Consider the following 14,941-nt stretch of genomic DNA (forward strand, 5'->3'; position numbering starts at 1 on the left):
GTTCGGCAGCGATGCCGTCAGCTCCAGCACTTTTGTTTGACTTAAGTTTAGATATAGCTATCTTCACTTCGTCAAGGTCGGGTAGGCGGAATTGTTGATCTGCGTCGCCGAGGATGAGTGGTTCTGTCTCCCTTACAGCGGAATTCGGTTCGTCATCGCCGTTATATAATTTGGAGAAGTGATCTTTCCATATTCTCAGCATCGACTGTGGTTCTACTACGATGTTCCCTTGAAGGTATTTAAAGGCTTCGGTCGTGGCTGGTACCCTTGGGAGGTTTTTTTTACCTTTTGGTAAAATTAACGAACCAGATTCCTGTTGTGACATCCCTCTATCTCCTCGATCGAGCGCTTCTCATGCTCTCTTTTTTTCCGTCTAAAAAGCCGGTGTTCCTATCTCCTCTTCTGCTCGTAGAGCTCGCGAGCAGCTCTAGTCCTTTTGTGCAACGCCGTTTTGTATGCCTCTTGTTTCGTTGCCTGCGCTTGCCGGCATTCGTCGTCAAACCAGGGGTTTCGTTGTGGTGGCCGTGTGAAACCTAGCAATTCAGAGGCGGCATCTCTGATGGCTGCAAGGCAATGTTTCCACTGGTTTTCAATGCTTAATGCAGGCAGCATAGTACTCCTTAATAGGTTGTTAGAGACTCGATCGGAAAAGGACATGGCAGTCTCTTGCGATTGTAGCCGTCTAACGTCGAATCTTCTCACAGTACTTCCTTGTTTTGGCTTGGATCGGGATATCCGTAGCCGTACCTTGGCTACAACGAGGTAGTGGTCCGAGTCAATGGTGGCCTCTCGGAATGTTCGGATATCCTGGATACTGGAGAAGTGTCGTGCGTCGATCGCAATGTGGTCAATCTGGTTGACGGTTGATTGACCAGGAGAGTTTTATGTCCCCTTGTGGATATTAAAATGCGTGAACTGCGTACTAGCTATACCAAAACGTCTCGCCCCACAGCGAAATCGACCAGCCTGAATCCGTTGTCGGAGGTGGTGTCGTGCAGGCTGTATCTCGCGATTATGCCACCAAAGATGTCTTCTCTTCCTAGCTTGGCATTAAAATCTCCTAAGACAATTTTAATGTCATAGCCAGGGCACTGCTCATATGTCTTGTCCAAGAGCTCGAAGAATATGTCATCTTTCTCCTCTGTTGGGGCATGCGCGCATATTAATATGCCTTGATGCGGATTGTCGTGATGCGCTCGCTCACACTGTTGAAACTCAAGACTTTTTGCCTGTGCCTATAGTTCCAACAACAAATCCAACCCAAATAGACGCTGTCTTTGTTCTCGGTAGCAGTCGCCTTAGTAGATATCGCAGTCTTTTAGTTTGCGTTTGCCCGGTCCATCCCATCGCACTTCTTGGATGGCTGTAATATCTGCCTTGCAGCAGTTTAGGGCTTCCGCTAATTGTTCGGCTGCACGTGGTCTGTTAAGGGACCTAACATTCCACGTACATATCCGAAGTTCGTTGTCCTTATTTCGTTTGCGTTGGTTGCCAACAGTGAATCCGTCCGTATCCGAGGCTTGTTGGTGCTTCGAAACTTAAGGTATTTTTACGTGGCCAGGAAGTCACCCCGACGGCACAACCCCCAACCTGAAGGGCCAGATCCTTAGTATAACTCCAAGGAAGGGGAGCCGGATAAACCGCTCTTTACAGGCCTGGGCTCCGAATATGTCAAAGAATCCCTATAAGGCGTTCACTAAGTAGTTCAACCTTACTGGAACTGTAGACGCCAGCGTTGATTCTATCTCGAGAATTCGTCCGCTGCCACCTGGATAAGGAGAGGTGCCTTAGTGGAAACACCTCTCCCCCCCTCTCTCGTTTGCTACCCCCAACAACTTTCCACTGGGGTTGGAACCCAATCTCCAGTTGAGGTACTAGGCACCCGATGTTCACCGTGGGGAGGTGAGAGTAGGAGTTGATAGACAAAGGTGGGATCTGAGAAAAACCTGTGGACGCTTGTGTCCTCTTGAATGCACATGTCTACCATTTGAACATCTGTTAAAAAAAAAAAAAAAAAGTTAGCAATCGAATTATTCTAAAATATTTTGCATATTTTGAAATAGTTTGATTTCAAAAACTATTTTTGTTATCGAGATTTTTTAGTCGTTAACCAATTTTTATCAATTTTAGTAGCATTACTTAAAAGTTTGTACTTCTTATAAAAACGATTACATATTGGATGAATGAAATTAATTTGAGTTAATACCTTCTATTAACGTGAGGCGCCAGTTATAGCTATCATTGGAATTTGTTTGGCAGGTCGTTTATAGCTTTAATTAAAAATTTCTGTCATTGAAAAAAATTTACTGATCGAACATTTTTACTGACAGAAATCTGTCATTCGAATTGTGTGAAATTGAATTGAAATCAGTGGAACGATTCGTTTCACTTTTGAACATAAAAGTATCAGCTGTTCTGGAAAATGAACTTCCGTCAGGAAAATAGAAAAATACATTTTTAGAGAAAAATAAATGCGTAATTACACTTTTTTTTCCAAAAAAATGTTCGTGTGATTTCCGATCGATCAGTGTATAATTTTTATCTCAAATATCGTTTCAAAAAATTGTATTGATCGATTTAAGGCAAAATAAAATGGGACAACAAATTTAAAAAATATTTGTCACCTCGAATGATTTTTTTACATTCGAGTACAGGCTCAAGGGGATATTGATACCCTTAACACGTTTACGGTTAAAAATTGTGCGAGAATTAGGAAAATAGGAAAGGATTTAAGAGGAGATACCGGTGCACACTGGTCTTAAAATTTTTAATATTGAAATGGCAGGGGATAGTAGAGTTGTTTAAAGCATTCCACATTCTCGATGAGTGTTTAAAAAAAGAATCTCTATACTTAACAGTACGTCCAAAATTAATCTCGAGGGTAAACTGATAATCATTCCTGGAAGTGCGAGTATTACGGCTGAATTGCAACTGGCTAATTCGACAAAACATTGTTTGTAAAAGTATCTGTAAATTAACGAAAGACATGACACATTGCGCCGATGTTCGAGAGATGTAAATGTTTGGGTTATAGTTCTATTGCCTATCATTTTCAAAGCTCATTTTTGTATCCTGTCTAAAAGGCTCAAGCTTGTTTTAGGGGCTCCTGCCCAAATATACGAGTTATATTCAAGCTTTGGACAGATACTTCAAAACATACTCAAATAAGAATTTCTGTAATTATTTGCATGGGAGACAGCGTACCAGCAATTTCCAACTATACTCCCCGTTTAAAACACGTAAACATTCTTCCGACGAAAAGAAGCTTTTATCAAAATGGAGTCTACGGATTTCTTCTAAAATCGTAAACATCTTCGTTTTGGTTTGAGTTGCAGAGTGAACAAATTGCATCTATGTCAGTTATGTGTGGCCTGTAGTTGAGCTCAAGAGTTTCAGTCCGTACTTTGAATATTAAACTTATATCAGAAGGAGAAAGGTTCTTACAGAAATAATTATAACTACCCAAAGTAAAATTAAGACGGCTATAAAGTGATTTCCTAGCCCTTTCAAGATTTGTTTTGAGGGAATATCCACAATGGAGTGATATAAGCAGGATTTGCTTGTGCGAATACTATCAGTTCGTTGCATAACTTAAATAAGATAGTCTGCGTTGGCCCTTAAATTTCTAACATATATTTGGGGAAGCCCGGACTCAATATATATGACGTAATTAGGCGCGCTACGTGGCAGCCGGAAGATTCTTTTGAAAAAGTATCTTTGAATAACTTCCCTATCCTCTAGAAATTGTAATTCGTACACTAGATTCCCATAATAAAATCAACTGTTCACGGAGCTTCAAAAACCTTAAATTTCGATGTAGCGTCCACGAAGCTCCTTGAAAAAAATGTGACCACATTGAGTTTGTAGCTGATTTGGCTAGTACCAGTTTTTCTTTAATTTGGTTTTTGATGTTCAAATATATGAGTTACAGTAAAACTCGCTGACAACTTAAATAATGGTACCATCTAATGTCCAATTTCGTACATTATTATCTGAACGGTTTTAGGGTTTAAAAATCATAATCATTTAGATTTAGAAGTGTAGATTTTGATATCCAACGAATCGCAATATTTTTTAAGTATATTTATCTGAATCTGCAATGTCACTGGGTTATCAGAGAACACCACCAGGTCATCAGCATAGAGCAAAATCTTCAAAGATAAATCGCTATAGTTGACGCCTATTTATTTTCAATATCATTGATAAAAAGAGCAAACATCAGCGCACTCAATATACAGTCTTGTTGAACACCTGTTTCGGTATTAAAGGATTTTGACATAGATATACCATTAGAAACCATTGCAGACGTGTTTAATAAAAGTTGTTCATAAATCCGAATAATTTTGGTTGAAAGACCAATAACTGCTAGCTTATAATATAAAAGTCATCTCCTGTCGATGGTATCAAAAGCAGCTTTAAAATCGAGGAAAAATAAGTGTATAGGGACTTCTTTTTGTTGATAAATCGCCTGGCAACACTCGTAAGAGCAAACATTTAATCAATCTTTGAAAGGCCGGCCCGGAAACCAGCCTGATATCGATTTATCAAAATATTTCTTTTAATCCAACTCACAAGCCTAACGTACAACATTTTTGCAAACAGTTTTCTCAGTGAGTTCAGAACTAAAAATCCTCTATAATTTTCTGGTGAATCGGATTACCCTTTTTAAATATAGGAAATATTTTAGCCAAACGAAAGTAACTCGGTAGTCAAATTATATTTTGGTTTTCAACAAAAATTGTCATATTGACTAAAGCAGTTGTCTTATTGACTACCGCAGTTGTCGTATTGACTACCACATTAGTCAATATGAGAACCGTAGTTTCAATTTCCGTCAATCAAAGTTGTCATAGTGAATACTAAGGTTATCATTGACTACCAAATTGTAAAAAAATTTCGGATCCCAAATTTGACAACCGAAAATTGTTCTATTGACTACCGCGGTTATCGGCTGAAAATTGACTACCAAATAGTCATTTTGTCACCAAAATAGTCAATATGATAACTTATTTCGTACTGTGTAGTATAGAAGATGCGGAGGCCGAATTGATAGCCATAATTGCCGCCTGGCTGTGTTTCTATTTTAGTTTGAGTTTGATTTGAGCATCTTCTCTGCTTTTTTGATTCCTAGTAATCCCGAAAATATTTTTGGAGAAATTTAAGCATTCAGAGAAGATTTGCAACCCAACTCCATAATCCATCTTTGACCCGTCAGTAAAGATCGAAGTCTTTCGTAACTATGCCATTCTCCTATATCCTTTCTGTCAGGAAAGATGACTTTAAATTTTTTTTACTGAGGTTCCAGGCAGTCGTCGGTGTTTATCGCAAAAATATCCGCTGGATTTAGTTCGTTAGTGTTGACAAGCCCATAGGGTTTGGAAAACCAACGGTTAGCTCCCTTAAGCCTTAACGCGCTGTACGACACTAAATATTTAATGTGTAGTTCTACTGGGCAGGAGGTGCAGATGCAGAGTAATGTTTAAGGCATCTGTTGGGCAGGGTAAGGGGTAGGGTAGGGTAGTAAGGGGCCCCACTTTTTACTAAAAGTTTTTCTGGAGCCTTCTGAACTCGTTCTTCGATATTAACTTTCCAGTTTAGTTTGGGATCTAGAATAATTCCTAGATATTTCGCTCTGACCGATAAGGACAAAATTTGACCTTTCAGTCGGGGTAGGGTGAAGGCAGTTAATTTAGCTTTGGTCGTGAAGAGCATCAATTCAGTTGTGCTCGTTGATGTTGGGATAGTAAGGTACATGTTATATTTCGTAATTATTTTAGTCTCAGGTTGTTTAAAATTGTACGTCATTGTTTTTATCTGGTTAAAGAGGGAAATCTGTCAAATCCTAACAGTTGAAATGCGTTGCGAAAGAATGTTTTCATTTTCAAATAACAAAACTACATTTTTGTTAAGCTTTTCTCTTCTTTATTAACAAATTTAATCTAAATGCAAATGCATACATTAAAAAAATCTACAAGACTAACAAATCATGAAGCAAATTTAATTCATTTTTATATCCAACTTTTGTACGTTGATTTATTTTCTTTTGTTGTCTTAGTTAAATTGCAAACAATTAATTAAGTATTCACATCATAAAGATAAAATAAAAAAATAGTTTGTCTTATTTTACCCAATTTTTAACAAAAAAGAAACGTATATATACGTAGATAAGCTTAATAAGTTATTGACTTTAGCGTCAGCTACAAATGGTGGGGGCGGCATGTACTAAATAAGTAAATAAAAACGTGAGGAAAGTATAAAAGTGATAGTATATACATGTGTATGTATATACATATGTATAATATATTTGCATAAATACAATAAATACGCGACAATAGACTTTTTCTAAGAATTGATAAGGCTAATTATTTTATTCTCAGAAGCCATTAGTTAAAATTCATTGAAAAATAAAAAAAATACAAAATAAAAGCAAAAAATAGGACATATCCAAATTTCTAAGCATTGCTTTGTTTGAATTTATTTTGAAATGAGAATTTCTTAGAAAAATTAAGTTTTGATTTAAAAAATAAATACACACTGTATTATTTTGGTAGTTGCGCATAACAATAGATATGAAATAAATTGTCAAGAAAAATAGACACGTAGGGTAGAAAGTGTGCTAAAAATCATTAAAATTTGTTTTTCGTAATATTAAATAAATAAGTATTTCAAGGAAAATATCGCAATTACCACATGTTGCTTTTTAAAGACTATATTTTGAATTTTGATTCCGCGCTGGATCCTCCAGTATTGATCTACTCGTATCAACACCCTGCTGATCATTATTGAACACTGCTAGCCTTGGATTTGCCCTTAGGCCAACCAGACATAGGCCTGGGGCATCAAGAAAAAAGGGGCCACAAAAGTAAGTGAAAGCAACTGAACCTTTATTGTTCATACGAGCAAAATGGATAACAGATTTTCACAAATCTTTAAATAAATTCTCGGGACCTAGCAAATGCAATAATCGTGATGCTCTTTTTTGTAAACCTCGACAAACATAATATGCAGAAGGTAAAATTAGAGTTTGCCAATCGTCTTATTTTTTTGGTTAAAAAGCAAATGGCGAGACCTATTAACGTGAATGGATTTTGTATTCCATCTTAAAAGGAGCGTTGGTGTGTTTTATTGTAATCTATTTTCTACTCATATTAGGCCAGGAGGAATAACTTTTATAAATCGTGAAGGTTTTTCTGATTGAAGAAATGCGTATTTAATAGATAATCATAAAATATTGAGCTCTCATAAAGAAGCGATGATGATTACATTACATGTAGATGTCACCGCGGAATTAGGGCAGATTTTGACAAACAAATACAAGAGTCATATTCATACTGGAAACATGTACTTAAAAGGGTGGTTGTTATTATTTGCACATTGTCTGAACGTGGTCTAGCATTTACAGGGCCTGAAGAAAAATTTGGTTCATAAAATATTGGCAATTTTATGGGTCTTCTTGAATTAATAGAAAAATTGTATCCTTTTTTGTTCTTGTCCACTCATATTTCTGAGTTCGGGCATCGTGGTTCAGGAGCAACTTCATATCTATCGAAAACTATATATGAAAAGTTGATTGAAATATAATGGCTTAAAGAATTCAAGAGGAAATCATTAAAAAAATAAATATTTCTGGGTATTTTAGCTTATCTGAAGATTCTACGCCATATTTGTCTCATGTGGAGCAATTGAGAATTATTATGCGGTATGTTAAAGATGGCCAATCTATTAAATGTTTCTCAACGTTTTTGGAGATGCATTCTCGTGCTGGATCCGGTATTATCCAGTCGTATAAACTGAAGAAAATGCCTTATAAGTTCAATACCATTGCTAACGATGGTAATGCTATAGATGTAGATTTTAACCCGAAGGATAAGTTTCTAATAAACGCTTTTTATATTATTATCGATAAGTTTAGAATACAAATGCATTCCAGAGGTCAAATATATAGACATTTCTGAACGATTTGATTTTCTTTGCACAAGCAACGAAAAAGTCAACGTTTTAGCCTGTGCCCAGCGTTTGGTGTCAAATTATCCAGAAGATTTAAATTCAGAACTTGCTGATGAGTTAATACAATATAAGACTATATGGGAAGATAATATTACATCAGCGGTTCCCAACGTAGACAAATGATGACAAATTGTTCTGTGGAAAGATCATTAAGTCAATTAAAACGCTTAAAAAGTCCTTGTCGAACAATGATAGAGAAATATAACTTGATGCACTATCTCTGCTCTGTATTTAGAATGATTTGCTGGATGAAATAGATTTTGATGAACTTCGCTGCTAAAAAAACCAGAAAACAATATTTCAAAAATTAAGTACAAATCTTTTAAAAGAAAGTCGTATACATAATATGTACATATTCTTGTAACTACCATTATAAATTAAATTTAGTTTTATGGAATTCGTTGTAATTTGTTTTCTTAAGTAGGCATTTAATTTTGTTTGAAGTAATCCATACAATATAAGAGAATATATGCAAAAGGGGCACCATTTACACTTTAGGCCTAGGGCGCGAAAAAGCTAAATCCGGCGCTGAACAGTGCGTTGATTATCGATCACCACAACACCTGCTGTTTATCGACTTCGAGAAGGCCTTTAACACGAAGTATATCTGGTTAGAAAACTAATTGCTATTATTAAAGCAACATATGATGGATCCAAGTGTCACGTTCTGCAGGTTGTCAGATGATCCTGAAATCCATAGCGGAGTCAGACAGGGCTGTTTTCGGTCGCCTATATTGTTTTTGTGGTGATAAGCCATGTACTGCGTGCAGCTTTGTCTGGTAGCGGAGGGATCCAATGCACTTTGACATCGTATTTAATGCACTTGGATTACGCGGACGATGTTTGCTTGTTCTCTCATAGGATGATGGATCTCTATCAAAAGACGACAAGTGTGGAGACGGAAGCAGAAGTTGTGGACTGAAAATTAATTCCGGAAAAACAACCGGAACCCGACCATCCTCCATAAATAAATATTTCGTCGCAACCGGTGGAAAAAGTGGAAATTTTTCAATACCTTGGAAGTATCATCTCCATCGAAGTCGGAACCGAGCAGCGGCAAAGCAAAAGTGGCGTTCGGTATGTTGTCGAAAATTTGTAGGATTAACTCTGTCAGTTTAAAAACAAAGCTACGACTGATTCGCACAAATGTCGAAACTGTGTTTTTTTATGGGTGCAGCACTACAAGAAAGATGCAAACCTTGGTGAATAGATGTCTTCGAAACATCCTAAGGATTTTCTGGCCAAACCGTATATCAAATGAGGTCCTTAATAGAAGGACAGCCAGGAACCTTTAGACTTTATAATACGAAGAAGTAAGTGGCAATGAATTGGAAATAAGCACAAGAAGGAAGAAGAGCTGGACTACCGAGAAGCACATGGCGCAGGACAGTCGAGTCGGAATCAGCGTCATTAGGCAAAAGTTGGAGGGAGCTGAAACACATCTTCGAAAAGCGTTCACGATGGCGCATAGGCTTAGTAGAAACCTTATGCCCCTTAAGGGGTTCCCAACGGACTTATTAGGTCTGAGGACCTAAGTAAGAAAGTAAGTAAACTATACTTTGATTTCACCTAGGACGTTAATAGTATTAAAGAAAATGTTTGAGAATTAAGATTCTACTGAGGTGTAAAGATTTTTAGAACAAATTCCTAATGTTTTCAAAGCCGCATGATTTCGAATTCTTGCCGGGAGAAATTTAAAATCTAAATTACCGGAGTAAGTTTTTAAGAAGAGAGAATTAAGGGTCATTTTGTAAAAGCTATATGAAAGTTTTTCAAAAAACAAACACAAAATGCATGAGATCTTTAATTAAATCGATAGTACGGTCCACATAATTTAATGTTTGTAGATTATTTCATGCAAATATTGACCTTGACGGCTCCTCAAATGGTCCATCCGCTTAGTCCAATTTTGGCATACTCTTTCCAACATTTCGGCCGGTATCTCACGGATAAATGCTTCAATGTTGTCTTCCAATGCGTCAATTGAAGCGAGCTTGTCTGTATAGACATGAGCTTTAACATACCCTCACAAAAAATAGTCTAAAGGCGTTCAATCGCACAATCTAGGCGGCCAATTGACCCGTCCCGAACGTGAAATAAAATGTTTATCGAACTCGCCTCTCAGTAAGTCCATTTTTGCGCGTGCTTAGTATCATGTGGCACCATCTTGTTGAAACCACATGTCATGCAAGTCAAGCTCTTGCATTTTGGGCAAAAACAGTTGGATATCATCTCACGGTAGCGCTCACCATTCACAGTTACGTTACGATTCGCAACATCTTTGAAGAAGTACGCTCTAATTATGCCACCAGCCCATAAATCACACCAAACTGTGTCTTTTTCTGGATGCATTGGTAGCTCTTCCAATGCGTCTGGCTAATATTCACTCCAAAATTGACAATTCTGCATATTTATGTACCAATTGAGCCAAAATGAGCTTCGTCGCCCGCTGGAAGAAGCGTGCGATGAAATTTCTTAAGAGAGCACGCATTTTAATAATAAAATTCAATAATTTGCAAGCGTTGTTCGTTTGTAAGACGATTTATGTTTAATTTTAGACCAAACTGAAGGTGTTTGACAGTGAAACAAAACACGAAACCTGCGTCAGCTGTTTAAACCAGTATTGCCAAAAAGATAATAGCTAATTAATCACTCTTTATAAGGGTTAAATAAAATAAGTAAATTGGATGGCGCAACAGTCCGTTGAGAACTAGGGCCTAGTGACTTACAACTATCAACCATTCTGTTTGATTTGAGAACAATTAAGTGGTGATTCTCATCGGCTTTGTTGATCTTTTTGATGATTAAATGAAAACAATTTTCATCTGATTTTTCCCAACGTTTCAACCATTCCTGTGAGCGATTACTGTTGTCAGGGATGGAGGGGACCAGCAGTTTTCATAACAAGAATTACTCTTAGAGAATTTGTCAAATTTTCACTAGAGGCAGTACCCGTGAAAAAGGATTGTGACAGTTAATATACCCTGAATGCAGACGATAGATAAACAAGATGTCAAATATATGTATGTCTTCATTCTTCCAGCGTCTTGAGAATAACTAATTAAACTAGGTCTTAATATATTGGAAGGATCAGTGGATCATACCAAGGTAAGCCTCAAAGGCAAATTGTTGAAATATGTATGTAGACCTTAGTAATGGGACCATATTTGAGAGGCGTATTCAAAGAGTACAAAGATGAAGATGAGGGCTTGGAATATTCATATGACCCACGCGTTTTACAAAGCCGAGTACTCAGTTTTCTTAAAGTATTATATCATCTTAATGAACACGGAAATTCAACTCTCGTCAAAGAGTTCATTGTCACGAGTAACCTCAACAGAGTGAATATTTAAAAAAAAATGTTGTCTCGTCAATGTAAAGTGAGATTATGGAAACATTTAGAAATCAACTCCATATCACTAAAGTTATGAATAAAAAGGAGAGGACCTAAATGGCTACCTTGTGGAACGCCAGAGATAGCAAGATAAGTCTGGGAACATCTGAAGCGAAATTTAAAATGTCTAAATGTAAAACTCACTAAAATGCGGCACACACCACATTTTTTCACAGTTATTCCATATTTTTTAAAAATTGCATTAAGCTTTAATATTTTCCCAAAACTGTCATATAAAAGTTATGTTAACTAGGATGAAACTGCATCACCCTAAATATCCTAAAAGAAACCCAGCTAGACACTTGCTTACAAAGACGATAACAACATCATTGAGAGAACCGACCAGATCCTTCATCCAGATCAAGTAGGGTAGGGTAGGCGGCACAAAATCTGGGGCTGAAAATAAGTCAATGAAAAACAATGAACATGGTGCCTTTGACTGCGAGAAGAGCAGTTGGCCAACTAACCAAGGTATCAAAGCATGAATTTGAATTTCTGCCAATAGAAGCAGCGGATAACAATGTATTATAAGAATTGCATGGCCGGCTGCATAAGCTCACAGAGCCTGCTATAGTCTTTAATTTTTTTAAATGTAAAAATCTTAACATAACTAAGCTGGCTCTCCGATCTTTTATACGTGTTCGAGGGGAAAGTCTTAATTAGAATTTTTGGCTCCTTTCGTTACGAAAGGTGATTCCGGGGACGCTAAAATCATAAACTGTATATCCTGACAAAAATTTAGAATAGTAACAAGTCCGGAAAGTCCTTTGCAGTACATTTTATGGTAGGCGACAGCTACGTGGCTTAATATGCTTACGTTGGAGATAAGGCGTCTACCAGGACGCTCCAAGCCTTGGGGTACGCAACTCAATGGTGTGGGGGCTCACGATCTGAAAAATGGAGATAATAATAATTTTATAAAAATGAATTCCTTCAAATTTCACTTCATTCAAACAATGACATTTTTAAAACGTCTTATAAGTTCTACGAGTAACTATAACTTTTCAAAAACACCCTATATTTTAAAATAAATAATAAATGACATTATATGACAAAAATGATGGTTCATCTATTTCTCTGATTTTGCTTACAAACAAAAAAAACAAAAATAACTTTCATAATCAATTCTATTGAATTGTAGTATATTATCAATATTATGAACGAAGAAGGCGGGAATTTCCATTTCATTGTAGAATTTTATAATTTTTCTTATCTTGTCTTAAAAATGTTGTTGTCACAAGTATGTGAACAACTAAATACAAAATTATACTGAATAAACTCGTGTGTACATTTATAATAATATTAATCAATTATCATTATTGTAGTTTGGTGTTAAAATTATTGTAAGTTGTATACTATCAAAACAAGAATTTCTTAGAAAATTAATATTCCAGAGAAGAATATTATAAAATATGCACATGTTTGAGAATTTTTGAATTAATGAGGTTTCGTCTAGGAGAAGATACATATTTTTAAAAAAATAAACATATCTTTCAGACAAGGTGACGGCACTACTTCACATTGAGTATACTTATACATAGATAGACACAGCGTCTATTGTTGTAATAATTTGAGTATTTCTATTTGATATACTGCTGTTTTTTTTTGTAGTACCCGTGGCATGATGGTTAGTGCGTTGGACTGTCATGCAAGATGTCTTGGTTTCAATCCCTGCCTGTGCCACCTTAATTGAAAAAAAAAAAAAATAATTTTCGGGGTAGTGCCTCTTGCGAGGAATTGACAAATCCTTCAAGAGTAATTCTTGTCATGAAAAAGTGCTTTCTCAAACTAGCCGTTCGGATTCTGCCTAAAATTGTAGGTCCCTTCCATTCCTGACAACAGTACTCACACACAGGAATGGTTGAGAGTTGTAAGTCACTAGGCCCTGGTTCACAACGGACTGTTGCGCCACCCCATTTGATTTGATTTGATACTGCTGTTTTTAGCAATTTTATACAAAGTGTTGTTGGTCCGTTTACAACTCAAGACACTTACCACTAACCTCCACAATAAGCAATCAATTTAACATTAAAAGTGCATAATGAATAAATCGATTTCAAAACTATTAATTCCTATTTCAAGGGTACACAGGTTTTTCTCAAAACCCAACTCTGTCTATAAACTCATACTCTTACCGCGGTGAACATCACGTGCTTAGTACCTCAACTGGAGATTGGGCTTTAACCCCAGTGGAAAGTTGTTGGGGGTAGCAAACCCTAGAGGGGGAAGAAGTGTTTCCACTAAGGCACCTCTCCTTATCCAGAAGGCAGCGGAAGAATTCCCGGCATCGAATCAACCGTAGCGTCTACAGTTGCATTAAGGTTGAACTACTTAGTGAACACCTTATAAGGCTTCTACGACATATTCGGAGCTCAGGCCTATGAGAAGTGGTTAATCTGGCCTTCCAGGTTGGGTATGGTGCCTTCCTGACTACGTACAAAATACATTAGTTGCGAAGCACTAGCAAGCCTCTAAAACGGATGGATTCACTGTTGACAAATTAAGCAAACGAAATAATAACAACGGACTTCGGATCTGTACGTTGAATGGTAGGTTCCTTAACTGACCACATGCAACCGAACAGTTAGCGGAAGCCCTAAACGTCTGCAAGGCAGATATTACCGCTATCCAAGAAGTGCGATGAAATGGACCAGGTAAACGGAAACTAAAAGGCTTCGATGTATACTACGGTGTATGCTATCGAGAACAATAGTAGCGTCTATGGGGTGTGGATTTGTTGTTAGAACTAAAATTAGTCAAAAAGTTTTAAGTTTCAACAATGTGAGCGAGCGTAGCATGACAATCCGTATCAAGGCTTAATTCGCCCAAATAAGATATGCGTGCATGCCCAAACAGAAGAGAGAGATGAAGAAAAAATCTACTTATATGCAAACTAAAGTCAGCTGCTAGAGCTGACGGCATTACTGCCGAATTATTGAAAGCAGCTGGCGATGACTTGATAGGGAGTATGCACCAACTCATCTGCAAAATATGTTCGGAAGAAAGCATGCCCCATGAGTAGAATCTCACCATAGTTTCCAAATTACATAAGAAAAGAAAACCCTCTAAATTTCGCCAATTACAGTCTCCTGAGCATTGCATATAAGATCCTCTGTGCCGTAGTATGTGAACGTCTGAAGCCGTTCGTCAACCAGTAACAACCTGATAGTAACTTATCAGTAAGGCTTTAAACCAGGAAAGTCCACCATCGATTAAATATTTCACACTACGGCAGATCTAAGAAAAAACCCAAGAACTTCAAATCGATAGCCACCATCTATTTTTATCGATTTTGAGACCACGTATGACAGAATCCATAGGGAAGAGGTCTACAGAGCAATGTCTACCTTTGGCATCCCTGTCAAACTTATCCGTTTGTGCAGAATGACAATGGAGAATGCACAATGCTCTATCAAGATCGAAAAAGATCTCACCGATACATTTGATGTCAAAAAAGGTTTTAGACTTGTGACTTCTTCAACATCGTTCTGCAAAGAATTGTGCAAAACTTAACCGTCAAGACTAGAGGCACAATCATCC

The sequence above is a fragment of the Eupeodes corollae genome, chromosome 1 (assembly GCF_945859685.1).
Source record: "Eupeodes corollae chromosome 1, idEupCoro1.1, whole genome shotgun sequence".
In the NCBI taxonomy this organism is placed as follows: domain Eukaryota; kingdom Metazoa; phylum Arthropoda; class Insecta; order Diptera; family Syrphidae; genus Eupeodes; species Eupeodes corollae.